This window comes from Phyllobates terribilis, unplaced genomic scaffold (genome assembly GCF_046119375.1).
Source record: "Phyllobates terribilis strain yellow unplaced genomic scaffold, ASM4611937v1 Scaffold_2__4_contigs__length_985480577, whole genome shotgun sequence".
NCBI lineage: Eukaryota > Metazoa > Chordata > Amphibia > Anura > Dendrobatidae > Phyllobates > Phyllobates terribilis.
The window spans coordinates 200,941,026-200,959,759 of record NW_027362762.1 but is presented as its reverse complement, the minus strand read 5'-3'; the positions used below and the strand labels follow the sequence as shown (position 1 = coordinate 200,959,759).

At 42.7% G+C, this 18,734-nt stretch overlaps 1 long non-coding RNA gene across 1 annotated transcript in view; it reads left to right on the top strand.

The window, feature by feature from the left end:
* LOC141251152 (uncharacterized) overlaps nucleotides 1-18,514 on the top strand; it is a 35,308-nt gene extending 16,794 nt beyond the window's left edge. The window contains exons 2-3 of the long non-coding RNA XR_012313061.1: nucleotides 6,353-6,427; nucleotides 15,606-18,514. This is a non-coding gene — a long non-coding RNA (uncharacterized lncRNA). The remainder of the gene's footprint in view (nucleotides 1-6,352; nucleotides 6,428-15,605) is intronic.
* The last annotated feature ends 220 nt before the right edge of the window (nucleotides 18,515-18,734 follow it).

The following is an 18,734-nucleotide window of genomic DNA, read 5'->3' as shown; positions in this document are numbered from 1 at the left end:
TAACTTCCACCCTAAGATGGCTTCCCTTTATATACCTCCTACAATGGTGCTCCCCTACTCTACATCCTCCACCCACACCCACTACTGGTTCCCCCTCTCTTTGGTCCCCCCCCACTCCATCTAGGGACAGGACTCAGCAGGAACACAGTGCATCTTGCCCTTCCAGCCGGCCTGGAGTAGTGTATTGTTGAATGTGGGTGTTGGGGTTCCGGGCAGCACTCCCTCCTTATCTGAGAGAAGGAGGCACCACACCTCTGGGTGAGGTGCAGTATCTCTATGGCGACCAAACCCTCAGGGGCGCCACAACACAAACACGGGGAGAACATACAAACTCCTTGCAGATGTTGTCCTTGGTGGGATTTGAAATCAGGACCCCAACGCTGCAAAGCTGCAGTGCTAACCACTGAGCCACCATAACAGAATTACAGTTTCATGTTGGTTAGTAGTTACTATACCCACAATCATTTTGTATAAGGAGAGGATATAGGTGTCAGTGTAATTGCTGCTTATCTCAAAGGAAAAAATGGCAAAAACAAATGTATGGTGTGGACTGTGGGCCCGCGGAGACAGACTATTACGTGATCGACAGGTTCAGCCAATAAAAAGTATAGAGTTTATAAAACTGTAACGAGGCTCCAATATGTCACTGCACTGGGTCAAAAATGGAACTCCAATGTGTATGACCTGCTACATTTGGGTTTCCTGGCAGAAACTGTGACACCACATTCAGACATTGACATGCACAGCTGTTTAGACGCTTATTCTGTGCAGGCTACAACCATCCCTCTGATTGTAGGTTCCCATAGGAAGGTGTTAGAAAGGGGATGGTTTTCTCACTGAGCACCTGTCTCCCATAGAGACTTGTCTGGCTCACACATTAGCTATCCCATCAGACTGTTGACACAGGCTGTTTCTGCCTCACTATCTCTGCTGGACTCAACACCCCCCCTAGCTTCAGCAAACCGTGAAATAAGCCCTGTGTTTCCACTGCCTGATACTTCTCAGGGGTCCGGCCTAGAGATTATTTATTTATTATTCTTACTTCTATAGTGCCATTAATTCCACAGCGCTTTACAGACATCATCACTGTCCCCATAGGAGCTCACTATCTGCATTATGTCTTTGGAGTGTGGGAGGAAACCGGAGGAAACCCACGCAAACACAGGGAGAACATACAAACTCCTTGAAGATGTTGTCCTTGGTGGGTAGGTGGGGAGAGACAGGGGTACTAATAAAATATAATGCTGGATTTTAAGCAATTTGCTACTTTATGTGCATATACCGTGGCAATCACGACTGTTTTCAGCCACATTTTGCCACGTAAAAACAGTTTTTGGAGTATGTAGAATGTGATACTCACTTGTAAGTGACTGCACAGACTGTGCTTGATGAATGATAGCAAGAGTTTACAGAGAATGAGAACAAACAAGCAGGATGATGACAACAGAGTGCCACTCTATGTATAAGAGCACTTTATAAGTGCCTTTTATCCAAGTATCTAATGTGAGGCAGTGACTGGGATCGTATACGAGGGACGTTATATATCCCCCAAAATGTGTACAGAGACCTATTAAATTCATTGGAGTGCATTGCAGTCACAAACTCACCTGCGGCTGCAATGCAGGAATGAAGGTGAGTATTGACCCGGTCAGGCTATCTGGCTAAGGCAGATTAGTAAAACCCGGCAGGGCCTTCATTTCTTGGAGGAAGCTACAGGAAGGCAGTGGGACGGACTCCTCCCTCCAACTCGCCTTTTCCAGTGGCTCTTGCCACAGGTCCTTTAAAAACCCTGCATTAAGGAGTAGTGTTCAGTGTTGGGACCTGCTAGAAACATAGCAGGAAAGCTCGGCGGACCTGTGTGTAGCTGAACCCACGCCTGGGAAGGCTCTGCACCAGTCAGGCTCTGAGCGGCCCGGCGCGGCCATTCCCCACGGCAACCTTTGATTAAGGACTCATGTTAACCCGGCTGCGAACCGGAGGACTTTTCTGTTTACCAGTGAGTTGCTGAATAAAGCTGTTTATGTTGGACTTGCTTGGGTCACTGCCTCAGTTACTGCTCGGTGTGAACACCGCCACCTTACACTAACCAAAGGCCGGCTTTACATGATATCATTTTCAAAATTCAGATATTTAATTTAGATTTTTGGGGCGATGAATATACAGCTCATAGTTTAGTAAGTGTTTATAGACAGTGATTAAGAGCAATTCTTCACAAGGCACTTAAAAATGGTTTAAAATGCAAGTTTCATTTTCAATGGTAGACATGTTTAAAGGGAACCTGTCACGTCCTTTATTATTGCTATTAAACTGCCCCCAGTGTCTTGTTAGTGATGCACATTACATCACTAACATGTTTATCTCAAGCAAAACGTCCTAGTATTTAGCGCAAAAATCACTTTTTATACTTTGATGATTGCCCCACATACCTTCTGTTTCACTCATAGGGGTGGGCAGCTCTAGATATTCAGTCATGGTCAGTCAAATGCAATGTGCATCACTAACAAGACATTGGGGGCAGTTTAATAGCAATAAAGGACATGACAGGTTCCCTTTAAGCAATGAGTATCCCACCTAACCAGGAAAATGTTTATCTTGTAGGATCAATTTTAAGTGCGGCTACTAGATATGGGCAGATTGATTCCCAAGCCTCGCGTCCAGCAGCCAGATACTAATGACGTGGTCGATGGACCGGACTCCCACAAATCTCTCCGCCCATCTATAGTAGCTATACAATGATTACCAGTACCACATGTCACAACTGTAATATGAAATGTGATACTGGTTATAATATGCAGAAAATTGTTGCATCTAATGTTTCCCATACATATTGTACCCATATTATATTCCAACTTGTTCTTACATTGATATTATTAAAATTAAGTACCGAAGCTACTTTTTAGGGTGGTTAAATAATTACATATATTTGATTGCATATGGTTATTTTCTTCTACACATCATTATATAGACATCATTAAATAAGACCTTATGGTTTTTGATTTTTTTTCACCTAAATAGCCAAAAAAATATCTAAATGTGTATGTATCTGTGTACATCTCATATAAAATAAAAACATGAAATTAGTTTTATTCTCCCTTTCATAAGAGCAGATCTGCTCAGATTTCACAATAGTAGATGTATACATCATTAAATAGATCTCTTAGACTTGAATTACTTAAAAAAAAAAAAAAAAAAACAATGCCTTAATGGCCGCATTAATCTCCATGAAAGTTTTTTTCCTTATATAAAAGATAAGTTCACCTTTAGTCCATAACTTTTAATATTGAGGAGAAAACCCATGAAAAGGTTTTAACAGTTATTCTGTCCTGGATTTTCTAAGAAAGTACACCAACGTCATCAGGTCTATGTAAAATTTCAGCAGCTGACTCCCTACCCTAGTGTTTAAAAGTAGAAAATATCACAACTTTTTAAATATTTTTTTTATATCTTATATTAATAAAATATATATGTATATATATTTTTTAAATGAAAATATAACTACTAACTACTTTACATTTTTTCAATTGTTGACAATTTTTTAAGGACACAATCCCTTAAACATTTCAGCAGACAGCAATTAGTGTTTTTATGGCTTCCCTATGCAAATTGAGCTATGCAGGAAAATTGCCCATTGGGAATAATGGAGATAGGTGCCAAATATTTAAACGGTTTTGTTTCCCACGAACAAAGTTCATTTTAATCAATAGATCTTGGAATAATAATAATTTCCGCAATTGGATGTGTTTAAATAAAATGTCCCTGTGCTGAGATAATCTTATAAATGTGCCCCTGCTGTGTACTGTGTAATGGCTGTGTCTGACCGTACAGGGACATGGTCTGATCATACCACATTTCCTGGGCAGGGGAGGAAGCAAAAGAGAGTATACACAGATATTACAGCACGAGATCACAGCGGATTATTTGTGTGAGGTAAAACATTTCACTGCCTGTTTTTAAGCAATTTTTTACCTCAAAGAAAGAATCAGCTGTGATCCCATGCTGTAATATCTGTATATTCTTTTGCTTCCCCCCTGCCCAGGAGATGTGGTATGATCAGGCCATATTCCTGTACGATCAGACACAGCCATTACACAGTACACAGCAGGGGCACATTTATAAGACTATCTCAGCACAGGAACATTTTTTTGAAACACATCCAATTGTTTAAATTATTATTATTATTCAAATATCTGTTGATTAAAATACTGATTAAAATTAACTTTGCTCGTGGGAAAACCCCTTTAAGAACATTACCCCGTTCTATGAGCCCTTATAGAAGACAAAATAAAATATTTGCCATGGATTTTTTAAGCCAACTTTGGGGCGATCGAGTGATCGCTGATCTGGTTCTGATTTAAAAAGTGTTTTATTTTCCTTTTTTCAGTCACTCACAGATACTAATGTACTCATTTGGGAAATAAGTTAACATTGACAGGGGCTGCCAGGGGGTCCTCTATTACCTGCTGCTAAAAGAAACATTGACATGTGGGTTTTATCCATTCTATTCTGTTGCTTTTCTCATTCCCCGAAGCTGCTTATCTCACCTACTTTATTGCAAACACAAAAATATTCATGCTAATGAGGGAGACAGGAATGACAACCTAACGTGTATTATTATTTTTAGTAAATTGGACCCCATGTCTGCATAGTAAATAATAAATTTGGGTATGGATAACAAACTGAGCATAGATGTCCTGTTTAATAAGCAAATTAGGACTTAGTATACCATTATGCACCGGACATGAATATATAAATTCCATGGTGTCCGAAACATTTTTTACAAAACAAAACTGCCAAATAAAGTCTTGAGCCCTGAGCTGTCTGTCACGGGTGTGTCGCCCTGCAGTTGGTTGCAGGAGATCTATACGTTTGGCATTACAGACATATTCTTAGAGACTGTCTCTAGGACCCAGCGGCTACCTCCCCGCTGGCTAATTAACTACCTGGCCTGGGTGTAAAAATACCTGGTGTGTTCTAGAGGGAGGTGCCGGCGATATTTATTACTGCCTGTGAAGGCTTTAGCAAGAGCAGTGCTTTGTCCTCTCTGGAGCTTGAGGACGCATGCACATTTGTCTGGAGTTGTCTAAAGCTAAGCTATTTCCACCTGTTTGTCCTTCCTTGTCTATAGTGTTTAGTGGAGATCGACTAGTGCTCATCTCCTCCCTTCCCTAGCCTGAGCCAAACGCCAGGGAAATATAGGGCGAGGTACGTGTGCAGCGATTGGTGAAGAGCCAATACAGGGACGTTAGGGGAGAGAGGGTGACGCAAGATCAACCTAGGAGGTCTCCACTTCCCCCCCTTTCCCTAGAGTCTGGGCTTCCTTTCCCTCTTCCATTTGTGTTGCACCAAGTCTTTCCCACACCTTTTGTGACACTGTCCATGGCATTGCCTCTTACAGCACAGAAAATCCCTTCAGTACACTGGTAGGACTCGCTCACAGGGGCGTATAACTCGGGTGAGCGCAATCCAATAAAAAAAAGGGATTGCACTCGGACCAATGTTATTCAATGAGGCAGTACAAATATGCGTTTTTTTTTCTCAACTGTATTCGGCGTGAGAAAAAAATGGCAGCATGTTGCAATTTTACTCCAAAATCAAACAGGTGCAAGAGAAAAAAAAATCAGATGCCATACGGACCATCAGTATGGCATCCAATTTTTACAATTCCCTAAAATAGGAAACCATAAATGATCCTGTAATTGATTAATAGCTTCTGAGTTGTTATTATTATTATTATTTATCATTATAGCGCCATTTATTCCATGGCACTTTACATGTGAAGTTAAAAAAACACAGGCAGCACAGGGATGAAAAGTGAGAAAACAATAGTTTCACTTTTCTGGATGAAAATCGGACTGATTTTTTATACAATCATGTGACCCCAGCCTAATAGTGTATACAGGATTCCCCCTATTCACACGGTATTATAATGACCAAGTTGCATTTCAGCATCCACAACTGTGCGATTTCGAATAATCAATTGTTCAGTGTTCTACTAACATAAGCAAAGCCGGCAACTGAGGGAAGACGATGAAGATCAATAACTAATATAGTCATTAAAAACTAAAATTGGTAATGGTTAATAAAGACAGCTTTAATTAATACTTAGTACAAATAGTTATAAATTTCAATGTTTTCCTGGCAGTAATAGCAACTTCCCCAAAAATTCCAGAATACAAAAAGCTTTTATTAAGCCGAGAGATTCTTACATAATCCTGATGGAAATCTGTATTTTCACAATCAGCACTGATGCAATAAATGTGGGAAGTTGTGAAACTCGGGCACGGTGTCAGTAAGTAGCAATACTCCTTTAACATTCCAAAACGAATAACGCCCTTTGTTCTCCACAACACAGCAATATAGAATTAATCCAAGCAGCATCGCTCTGAAGGAATGTGACTCTCTACACAATAGAGTGCCAGGTCTTCAGGTAAGTGATCTCATCCCAATAAGATGACAAATCATCAGGTTAGTTCTATATATAACAGCACTGACTTCATTTCGCATGTTTATATATTGTCTTCTCAGTAAAGGCTCCCAGACGGTTAGATAGCTGTCGGCCGATTGATCGTTCGTCTGACAGTTAGGTCTCCCGACTCCCCTATTTACATGACCGTTCATGTGTTTTCAAAAGGGAGAATGGAGAAAGCCCTTGAATGACATAGGAGATCAGTATTGAAATTTAAAGTGACTAATCTTTATCTCCCCTGACATCATCTGTCGGCGGAGAATGGGAACGCCCCTATACATATTAGAATGTTAGTTGATCCCACTGATATCGGTGGGTTTGGCCGACATTGGTGAAACGTATATGGGGACTTACATTTTAGCTATACTTTAAACAAACTTTGCATAAATCAAGGTGAATATAAAAAAACTTTATAAGACTATGTTCACATGTCCAGTAGTGATCAGTTAGAACAGATTCTGCAGAAATCCGTTGGTAAAAAAGTTGCACAGACACAACTTTTGTCCGTTTTTAAATAACTGATCTCTGCTGGATCCGTTTTTTTAACATTGAAGTTTATAGAAAATGGATCTGTTAATCAGCAATCTATTTTTCTTTAATTTGTAATGGATCTGTTTTTTGCTTACTGGATTTGTTACAAATGCCAACGGATTGCTGCTGGATCAGTTCTAACTGATCACTACTGGACATGTGAACATAGCCTAATACATCTTATCAGAGAATTCTGCTTACTTCTTCACTTATCAGCCACTTTGCTTTCCCTCTTGCCTCCTAGACTTATCATCCACTCTTGCTCAGACAAGATGGACTGTCAGCTCGCTGTGGTGTCATGTGACACAACCCATTATACTCTATGGAGAGGGGAGGTGAAGTTAGGAACAGGGTGGGGAAATAAGCAGAGGGAGACACAAAGATTGTGCTGAGCTTTCTAGCAAGTCTTTTACCTCACATCAGTGCTTGATTCACATCTAGACAGCTCATTGTAAAATTTCCTTCCTGTTGCTGCTGCTTGTCCATGTTTGCTGAAAAATGAATCAACACAAATCCCACTCTGTGCTGTGTATGAGAGACATCAGAGCAGCAGGGAAACATCGGTGATCAATGCAGAAAGTCATATAATGGTCAGAAATAGTGTTATTCCTCTTTTACACACATACAGGACAGCTTATTTTGAACAGTTACTTGAAAGTATGGTTACCCTTTAACAATATGTTCATGCTTGGTAGTGTTGCACATTTAAAACCCACAATCATCTAAGCCAATTTTTTAAACAAAAATGTTCCTGATATATCATAGGTCCTGCAACTACTTCTATGGAAACACTAACATGCCTCATCGTGGGTTCATTATATGAAAGTCAGTTGGCAAAAAAATGACAAAAACTAAAGAAAGAAAAGTGTTTTTGAAGGAGGGTGATAGCTGTATTCCAGGAGATGCCTAAAATGGAAACTGGACTCATAGTCTTTCCTCCATCTCGCGTATCTTCCCCATCTGATCTATCCATCACAATAAAGGACATCACTCTTTCCCCTGTACCAGAAATCCGCTGCCTCGGAGTAACCCTCGACTCTGCTCTGTCCTTCAAACCACAAATCCAAGCCCTCGCCACCTCCTGTCGCCTCCAGCTCAAAAATATTTCCAGAATCCGTCCTTTCCTCAACCCTCAATCTACTAAACTGCTTGTGCATGCCCTCATCATCTCCCGCCTCAACTACTGCAATATCCTCCTCTGTGTGGCCTACCTGCTAACACTCTCGCACCTCTCCAGTCTGTCCTTAACTCTGCTGCCCAACTAGTTCATCTCTCTCCTCGTACTCCTCTGCTACCCCCCTTTGCAAATCCCTTCACTGGCTCCCAATTGCCCAGCGTATCCAGTTCAAACTACTAACACTGACCTACAATGCCATCCACAACCTTTCTCCTCCGTACATCTCTGAACTAATCTCCCGAAATATTCCCTCACGTAATCTCTGGTCCTCCCAAGACCACCTCCTCTCCTCCACACTTATTCGTTCCTCACCCAGTCGCCTCCAAGACTTCTCCCGAATATCCTCCATCCTCTGAAATTCTGTGCCTCAACACGTCAGATTACCTGTCACATTCGGATCCTTCCAACGGAACCTGAAAACCCATCTTTTCAAGAAAGCTTACAATCTGGAATGACCACGCGGCCGCATCACCACCACCAGAGCTGCTGAAACCCCCACCCTACTGTCTCCTTCCCCATCCTGTAGACTGTAAGCCCGCAAGGGCATGGTCCTCTTCCCCCTGTGTTACGGATCCGGGTGGTGGAACCTCTGTGCTGAGATGCAAGGAGGAACCAGAGGGGCGTAACTAAGTGCCAACTCGAACCGACCCTGGCCACATGGCGGCTTAGTCGACTCCGTGAACCAGGGAGGGACCGGGCAGGTGGACCAAGTGCCACTCTGGGACCAACTTGTGTGAGAGTAGGCAATTCCCACGGGTCAGATGCCTGAAGCTGACAGGTACAGCGGATGAGCACGGCAGATAGCCAGACAGGTGATCCAGGTAGGCAAGCAGGCGGGCACAGCAGGTAGCCAGACTGGTGATACGGGTAGGCAGGCCAGTGGGCACGGCAGGTAACCTGACAGGTGATCCGGGTAGGCAGGCCGGTGGGCACGGCAGGTAGACAGGCTGGCGGGCACGGCTGATAGACTGGCGGGCATTGGAACCTGAGGGCTGAGGAGAGTGTTAGCACACAAACAACAACCTTGCACAGGCACCTCCATTTTGGAGGAGGTGCTTTAAATAGGAGTGGTCCTCCGGCCATTGGCCAGGGACTCTTTAGGACGGCGCGCACGGTCCCTTTAAGAGGGAGGGAGCGCATGCTCGCGCGCCCTATGCACAGTGCCCGGGAAGCTGCGCGCGGTGCGTGCAGCAGCAGCAAGGGAGCTGGAGCCGCCGGACCAGGACCGCGGCAGTGAGGGGAGCGGCGTCTCTGCCTGGCAGGAGGCAGAGACGCCAGTGCTACACCCTGTACCAGTCTATCATTGTTAGTTCATTTACTGTAAGTGATATCTGTTTGTATGTAACCCCTTCTTATGTACAGCGCCATGGAATCAATGGTGCTATATAAATAAATAATAATAACTGGACAAGTAAGGCTTGTCCACGAAGGTCTGGATTGCAATAAGGGGAACATGACTAACGTCATTCATGAATCATATTAAAATATTGTTCAGATGTTATTACAGTAGAAAATGATGGTATTATTTGGACTTTGTACAGTAGTAATGTTTGTTCACTGTTTTGTGAAACAATTTATACACTTTAGATCCATTATTCATATGCTGTATTTGTTATGATCTGCTACAGAGACTAAGGAAAGACAGGAGATCTGTCCCTACAATAGAACTAAACTAGATCCCTACGATGTAATGGGGAACCTGATCCTGCGATCAGACCCGCTAAAGTCCTCGGCTAGTCTGTACGAAGACCTATAGATGTGAGGGAGGAATCCCTACAAGAACTAGGGACTGGGAAAAGTTGGACACCTCCTAGCAGAAATCGTAGCAGTCAAAGACAAACACACAACAAAAAGTAAAGAGGTCAGAAGACCTAGCAAAACTAACAGAGAACGGCAACAGAGCACCAAGCTAGCTCAACAGTAGTAAATACAAATGAAGTCCAGCAATGCCAGGAGGGCGGAGCCAGATTAAATAGGCAAAACTGGTCATGTGACCAGCAAACTAAAAAAAAACTAACAGGAGAGTTGTAACAGTATTCAGTTATTGGCTGTATCATTTGGGAATTCTCCAAAGAAAACAAGTTAGCTATCCAAAGGATATGTGATAAGATTGATCATGGGGTCCGACCACTGGGACCTGCATTGATTGACAGAACAGAATTTTTATTCCCGTTAGAAAGGAGCAGCAGTGCACATGCCGGACTACCACTCCACTCATTCTCTATGGGTGTGGCGGAAAACGCAGATCTTAGCACTCAGCAGCCCCATAAGGAATAAATGGAGTGGTGGTCAAATATGTGCACTGCCGCACCATTCTAACAGGGATGAAAGTCCCCAGTTCTGCCAATCGGTACAGATCCCAGTGGTTGGAACTCCTCTGAACAATAACTTATCTCCTATGCTGTGAATAACTGATAAAGGGGTTGTCCTGTGAAAACAAATTAAGTGGGCAGGGTGCAAAGTTATTATTTTAGTTCTCTGTGGCTGTAATATTTGTGCACTTTATGTTGATAATTGTTAATGGCAGTGGGTGGCGAGCATCTAGTGCTATTTCTTGACATTTACATGTCACTCACCCTGCTTCTATCACCTCTCATTTCAAGGCAAGAAACAGTGGTGTCAGAAGCAGGGACTGTGGCTGCGGCCATTGTGGGTGTGGTCAGTGGGCACAGATGAAGTGTGGCAGCTACTGAAGCTGTGGTCACTTTATCAATTCTCCATAGAACTGGATATCATCAGGAGACGGAAGTGACAGGAGAGGTGGTAACTGATGACGTCTTGTTTTGGGAGGGTTAGAAGCTGCGGGGAAGTGAGTGCAGGGCCATACTCCTGTGACATTCCGTTAGAGACTCCTAGCAAACAAAAGGTCACAAAAATATAAGAAAAAAAAGATATAGAGATTAACTGTATAGAGAGAATGGTAAGCAATGTCATAAAGCAAATGATAAAAGTGGTGAGGGCTTATATATATATATATACACACATATACATATATACACACACACATACATACATACTAGCTATTAAACCCGTTCTATGCCCGGGTGGCGAGCATTTTTATTGGTATATGGTCTCCCATGCTGGTATGTGCTGCCCCTCATCCCCACTCCCGGTATGCATGGCTCCCCTCATCCCCACTCCCGGTATGCGTGGCTCCCCTCATCCCCCCAATCCCATTATGCGTGGCTCCCCTCACCCCCCCAACACTGGTATGCGTGGTACCCCTCATCCCCCCAATCCTGGTATGTGTGGTACCCCTCATCTCCCCAACCCTGGTATGTGTGGTACCCCTCATCCCCCAACCCTGGTATGTGTGGTACCCCTCATCCCTCCAATCCTGGTATGTGTGGTACCCCTCACCTAACAATCCTGGTATATACATGGTCCCCTCACCACTTTCACATTGTACACACATACAAAAAAAAATAAAACAGTTATACTCCCCTTTCTTCTCTGTACTCCAGCGCTGCAGTGTCCTGTTCTGCTGGAGGAGGAGTGTGGCGTCGGAGCACCGCGCTGTCCGGCGCCATTTTGCTGAAGACACACTGTAAATTTGTCTTCAGTAAAATGGTGCAGGATAGCGCTGTGCGCACGCGCCGATCCGAAGCCTCACTCCTGCTCCTGTCTCCGGCGAAGAGAGGCGCCGCGGCAACGCTCCTCCCGGTCAGGTAAGTATGCAAGTAAGGCGCCGGAGATCGCGGTGTGCTTTCAATGTCTACGCATACTGCGATCTCCGGCGCCATACACCTCCTCTTACCTGTAACGGCTGGATGCCTGCTTCTGTCTGGAGCCAGACTGCGCGTCACGCATGCGCAGTCTATCGAGGCTTCAGACAGAGACACGCATCCCCGGTTATATTATAGATATATATACATACATGCATACGCACACACAGTGCATCTCACTAAATTAGAATATCATCAAAAAGTTAATTTATTTCAGTTCTTCAATACAAAAAGTGAAACTCATATATTATATAGAGTCATTACAATCAGAGTGATCTATATCAAGTGTTTATTTCTGTTAATGTTGATGATTATGGCTTACAGCCAATGAAAACACAAAAGTCATTATCTCAGTAAATTAGAATACTTTATAACAACAGCTTGAAAAATGTTTTTAAAATCCAAAATGTTGGCCTACTGAAATGTATGTTCAGTAAATGCACCTCATACTTGGTCGGGGCTCCTTTTGCATCAATTTACTGCATCAATACGGCGTGGCATGGAGGCGATCAGCCTGTGGCACTGCTGAGGTGTTATGGAAGCCCAGGTTGCTTTGATAGCAGCCTTCAGCTCGTCTGCATTGTTGGGTCTGGTGTCTCATCTTCCTCTTGACAATAACCCCATAGAGAATCTATGGGGTAAGGTCTGGTGAGTTTGCTGGCCAATCAAGCACTGTGGTACTGTTGTTTTTAAACCAGGTATTGGTACTTTTGGCAGTGTGGACAGGTGCCAAGTCCTGCTGGAGAATGAAATTTCCATCTCCAAAAAGCTTGTCGGCAGAGGGAAGCATGAAGTGCCTAAAATTTCCTGGTAGACGGCTGCGCTGACTTTGGTCTTGATAAAACAAAGTGGACCTACACCAGCAGATGACATGGCTCCCCAAACCATCACTGATTATAAACTTCAGACTAGACCTCAAGCAGCTTGGATTGTGGCCTCTCCACTCTTCCTCCAGACTCTGGGACCTTGATTTCCAAATGAAAATTGGAACTCTGGGACCTTGTGGAGTGTGAATGACTGCCTTCTGGACATCTGTCAAGTCAGCAGTCTTCCCCATGATTGTGGAGCCTACTGAAACAGACTAAGGGACCTTTTTAAACGCTTAAGAAGCATTTGCAGGTGTTTTTTTGTTAATTATTTTAATTTACTGAGATAATGACTTTTGTGTGATTTCATGGGCTGTAAGTCATAATCGTCAACATTAATCGATCACTCAGTTTGTAATGACTATATAATATATGAGTTTCACTTTTTGTATTGAAGAACTGAAATGAATTAACTTTTTGATGATATTCTAATTTAGTGAGATGCATATTATATATATATATATATATATACATATATACATATATATATATATATATATATATATATATATATATATATATATATATATATATACACACATATACACTAGCTATTGAACCCGTTCTACGCCCGGGTGGCGAGCATTTTTATTGGTATATGGTCTCCCATGCTGGTATGTGTGGTATGTGCTGCCCCCCTCCTGGTATTTGTGCTGCCCCTATCCTGTCCCCACCATCCTATCCTGGTATGCATGGCACCCCTCATCCCTATTCTGGTATGCATGGCACCCTTCATCCCCAATCCCGGTATGCGTGGCACCCCTCATCCCCAATTCCGGTATGCGTGCACCCCTCATCCCCTATCCCGGTATGCATGGCACCCCTCATCCCCTATCCAGGTATGCGTGGTATCCCTCACCCCCTATCCTGGTATGCGTGGCACCCCTCATCCCTATCCTGGTATGCATGGTACCCCATCCCTCATCCCTATCCTGGTGGTATGTATGGTACCCCATCCCTCATCCCCATACTGGTATGCATGGCCCCTCATCCGAATCCCGGTATGCATGGCACCCCTCATCCCCAATCCCGGTATGCACGGCACCCTTCACCCCCAATCCCGGTATGCACGGCACCCCTTATCCCCAATCCCGGTATGCGTGGCTCCCTCACCCACCAATCCTGGTATGCGTGGTACCCCTCACCCCCCAATCCTGGTATGTGTGGTACCCCTCACCCCCCAATCCTGGTATGTGTGGTACCCCTCACCCCACAATCCTGGTATATGCATGATCCCCTCACCCCACAATCCTGATATGTGTGGCCCCCTCATCCCATTCACACTGTACACACATACAAAAAAAATAAACAGTTATACTCACCTTTCTTCTCTGTACTCCAGCGCTGCAGCGTCCTGTTCTGCCGGAGGCCGGGGGAGGAGAGCGGCGTCGGAGCACAGCGCTGTCCGGCACCATTTTGCTGAAGACACACTGTAAATGTGTCTTCAGTAAAATGGCGAAGGATAGCGCTATGCGCACGCGCCTCACTCAGACGCCTCACTCCTGCCCCCGGTCTCCGGCCAGAAGAGAGGCGCCGCGGCAACGCTCCTCCCAGTCAGGTAAGTATGCAAGTATGTCGCCGGAGATCGTGCTATGCGTTCAGTGTCTACGCATACCGCAATCTCCGGCGCCATACACTCCTCTTACCTGTAACGGCTGGATGCGGTCTTCTGTCTGGAGCCAGACTGGGCGTCACATATATATATACACAGACATACACGCACACACACACATATATTTGTTTATATGTAGCATATTGTAGGTAGTGGACCGCCCGTTTAAGAGACAAGTACTTTGCTCTCAAAGTCTGCCCCTGACATAATGCTTCTTCCATCCAAAATAGGCCATAATGACTACTCCATTTTGGTCCAATTTTTCTTTATCCCATACAACCTCTTTAAGGATGAAAGTCTTAGGGGTTTATTCATGCCAGTATTTGGTCAGTATTTTATATCAGTATTTGGTCAGTATTTTGTATCAGTGCTTGTATGCCAAAACCAGGAATGGAACTTACAAAGAAAAACTAACTGAAAGCTTCACACCTGTTCTGTGTTTTGAAGACACTCCTGGTTTTGGCATAGAAATACTGATGAAAAACTGATGTGTGAATAAAGCTTTAGCCTTGTAAAGTTTTTCTATACTGACATTTAATGCCAAGAGATCCAGTTTTTCCATCTTCACTGGTATTAAAGATGAATTAAATAATCCCCTCCCCCACATCACGTGAATTCTGTTTGCCAACATTTATTTTAAAATATCAGGTGCTTTCTACAAACATAGGGATGAGCGGCAGCCTGGGAAAGTCCACAATGAGCAAATCTTTACCCTGCTATATGTTCCACTAGATGACATTTTTTAGGAATTGTACTTCAAATGAGCTTTGCAAACAAGGTTCACAGATCAGGATATGAACTTTGAGCAGACAGGTTACACTGTTCTACAGCCAAAATGGTTCAGAGACGAAAACAGTTGAGCTTAATTAATTTTATGGTGCTGAAAACAAAATATGATGCTTAAATTTGCTGATTGGCTCTAATTTTCAAGATCCAGAGGAGGTTGTAATTATTTATAACACTTTCATGAAGGCTTATAGAAAAATTGCGTCTTTATTATTTTATCATCATTATTGCATTGTTAGTAGCTAGTCTATTACATCATCCGTTTAATCTATTGAGCCTTCAGTATGACCAATCAAAAAATGAAAACTCAGCTTCGATAACTTTATCCTAATTACAGTTGTATCACCTACTTTTAGAAATGCTCTCTGTGTAAGGTATGCAATGTTAGGATTTCTTAGCTTAGTTTCTTAGCATATTGACATGTTTCTATATGTTTTTTCAGATATGCCTCGTTCTTGCCGTCGGTTTCAAAAGCACCAGAAAAACATTTTCAGTCAAATCACGTGAGGACGAAGAAGGCGCCTGGTGTCATGAAGCATCTTCCTCTCACGACCCAGATTTTCTCTCAGCAACCTCAACTGAACCACACCTCATAACACAAAGTGAACTGAACTACCTTATTGGATATTTGGATCTGCCTAAGAGTAAGGCTGGACTCATAGGTTCCAGGCTACAGCAGTAGAATCTCCTAGCGGGCGATGTTTGGATTTCTTGGTTCCGCAACCATGAGAAAGATCTTGTTCAATGCTTCTTCGTGGAGGGCGATTTTGGCCATGCAACAACATTAACAGTTTAATGCAAGCTCTGAAGATGTCATAATCCAGATGAATGCAGGTTCTTCATCGATCGTCCAAAACAAGCCTAAAAGCCGTCTTGCTGCACAATGGCAGTGCGCTACCTTCAATTCCAGTTGGTTATGCAGTCCACATGAAAGAAAACTATGACAACATGAAGCAGCTGTTGAGGTGCCTGAACTATGACCAACATTTGTGGCCCCTCTGTGGAGACTTAAAGATGGTTGCCCTCTTACTTGGTCTCCAGGGTGGATACACAAAGCACTGCTGGTTTCAGTGTGAGTGGCATAGTCGTGCAAGAGAATATCACTACAATAAAAGAGACTGGCCTCTCCGACATTCACTTCAGCCTGGGAGTAAAAACGTCCTGCATCCAGCACTTGTTGACCCACATAAAATTTTGTTACCATTGTTGCATATCAAGTTGGGCAAATGAAGAACTTTGTAAAGGCAATGAATAAAAATACAAAAGCATGCAAGTATCTTATTGATAAATTTCCAAAGTTGAGTGAAGCATAGATAAAAGAAGGAGTCTTTATTGGATCTCAGATTCGTAAGTTTCTTCAATGGCAAGGAAAAAGCTGCATGGTTAGAATTTGCATTAGAGGCAACTAATTTTTTGGGAAACTCAAGAGCAGATAACTATAAAGAATTGGTGGAAAATCTCAAAACATAAGGATCTTGGCTGTAACATGTCCTTAAAGATTCATTTCTTACGTTCACATCTAGACTTCTTTCCACCAAACTGTGGAGCACAGAGCAATGAGCATGGTGAGAGATTTCACAAAGATATTGTGGCTATGGGTAAAAGATTACAGGGAAAATTGAATCCATCAATGCTTGCAGATTACTGTTGGACAATTATAAGAGATGATCTGATGCAGAAGTACAAGAGACAGGCAAAAAAGAGTAGTCACTGAATAAGGACCACATTTTGTAGTGCAATTTCTGTAACTTTAGAATTCACAATAATGTTTACACATGTTTTAGTTATTTGAATTGTTGCTACGTTTCCTCTGAATAAATGACAAAAAATTGGCATACCAAAAATTCGGCATCTTTATATTTACAAAAATAATGATGTTTCAAAGTACTGAAATTTTTTTGCATTCATTATGTAGCAGCAAAAAGAAAACTCTTTGATATTACAGAAACAAGAGCCAACTACAAATTTTCGTTGTCAGATTAGAATTCAGGAGGTCAAAATAATGAAGAAATGGCTAATTTCATAACTGAACTTGACAACTTTTGAAAATATGTAGAACATCAAATGCAAATATAATTTTAAAACAAAATCAAGCAGACAGGTCATGGTGATAAGCATAGAGAATATAGAGGGTAAGAAAATCATCAACACAGATCCTGTTAAGGAAACACCATAACATAAATGTATATCGCTTTAGTGTAAACACAATTCCCACACTATTATTATGATTAATAAAATTATTTATTTTTAGAGCGCCATTAATTCTAGGGTACCAGAGAGAAAGACTGGAAGGAGACAAAGCGCAAACAGGGTCTTATGTGGGAAAACAGATATGGAGGAGATTGCGCTCACCTGGTTTGGTTGTGTAAACACAACCACTGAAAACGCTTAATAGTAAGTGCTTTATTCGTCAACGCATTTAGACGCTGATGATCGTGTTGTCCTGATGAAGCTATATGCTTCGAAACATGTTGATGAATAAACCACTTACTAGTAGATTGGCATCCGTCATTCTTCTTTCTACGGCAGCGCAGAATCAACCCATTTGTTTTTTCTAATACCTATGCTATTAATTCTAGGGTGCTATACACGTGAAAAGAGTTGCATACACATAACATACATAAAATTTCACAAACTGACAGACTGGTACAGAGGGGGAGAGGACTCTGTCCTCTCAGGCGTAGTTGTACAAGAAGGCACATGTGCAGGCCCATCTGAAATTTGCCAATGAACACCTGGATGATTTGTGAGTTATTGAGAGAAGGTGCTGTGGTCAGATGAGACAAAAATTTAGCTCTTTGGCATTAACTCAACTCGCCGTGTTTGGAGGAAGAGAAATGCTGCCTATGACCCAAAGAACACCGTCCCACTATCAAGCATAGAGGTGGAAACATTATGTTTTGAGGGTGTTTCTCTGCTAAGGGCACAGGACTACTTCACCGCATCAATGGGAGAATGGATGGAGCCATGTACCGTAAAATCCTGAGTGACAATCTCCTTCCCTCCGCCAGGACATTAAAAATGGGTCGTGGCTGGGTCTTTCGGCAAGACAATGACCCAAAACATTCAGCCAAGGCAACAAAGGAGTGGCTCAAAAAGAAGCACATTAAGGTCATGGAGTGGCCTAGCCAGTCTCCAGACCTTAATCCCATAGAAAACTTATGGAGGGAGTTGAAGCTTCGAGTTGCCAAGCGACAGCCTCATAATCTGAATGATTTAGAGATGATCTGCAAAGAGGAGTGGACCAAAATTCCTCCTGACATGTGCGCACCCTCATCATCAACTACAAAAAACGTCTGACTGCTGTGCTTGCCAACAAGGGTTTTGCCACCAAATATTAAGTGTTGTTTGCCAGAGGGATAAAATACTTATTTCTCACTGCAAAATGCAAATAAATTTATCTAATTTATACAATGTGATTTTCTTGATTTGTTTTTGGATATTCTATCTCTCAATGTTAAAATTAGCCTACACTTATATATCTTTGTCAGTGCAAAAACAGCAAGGGATCAAATAATCATTTCCGTCACTGTACATGCCCATATAGACGGCTTAGGAGGGTTGATCTTCC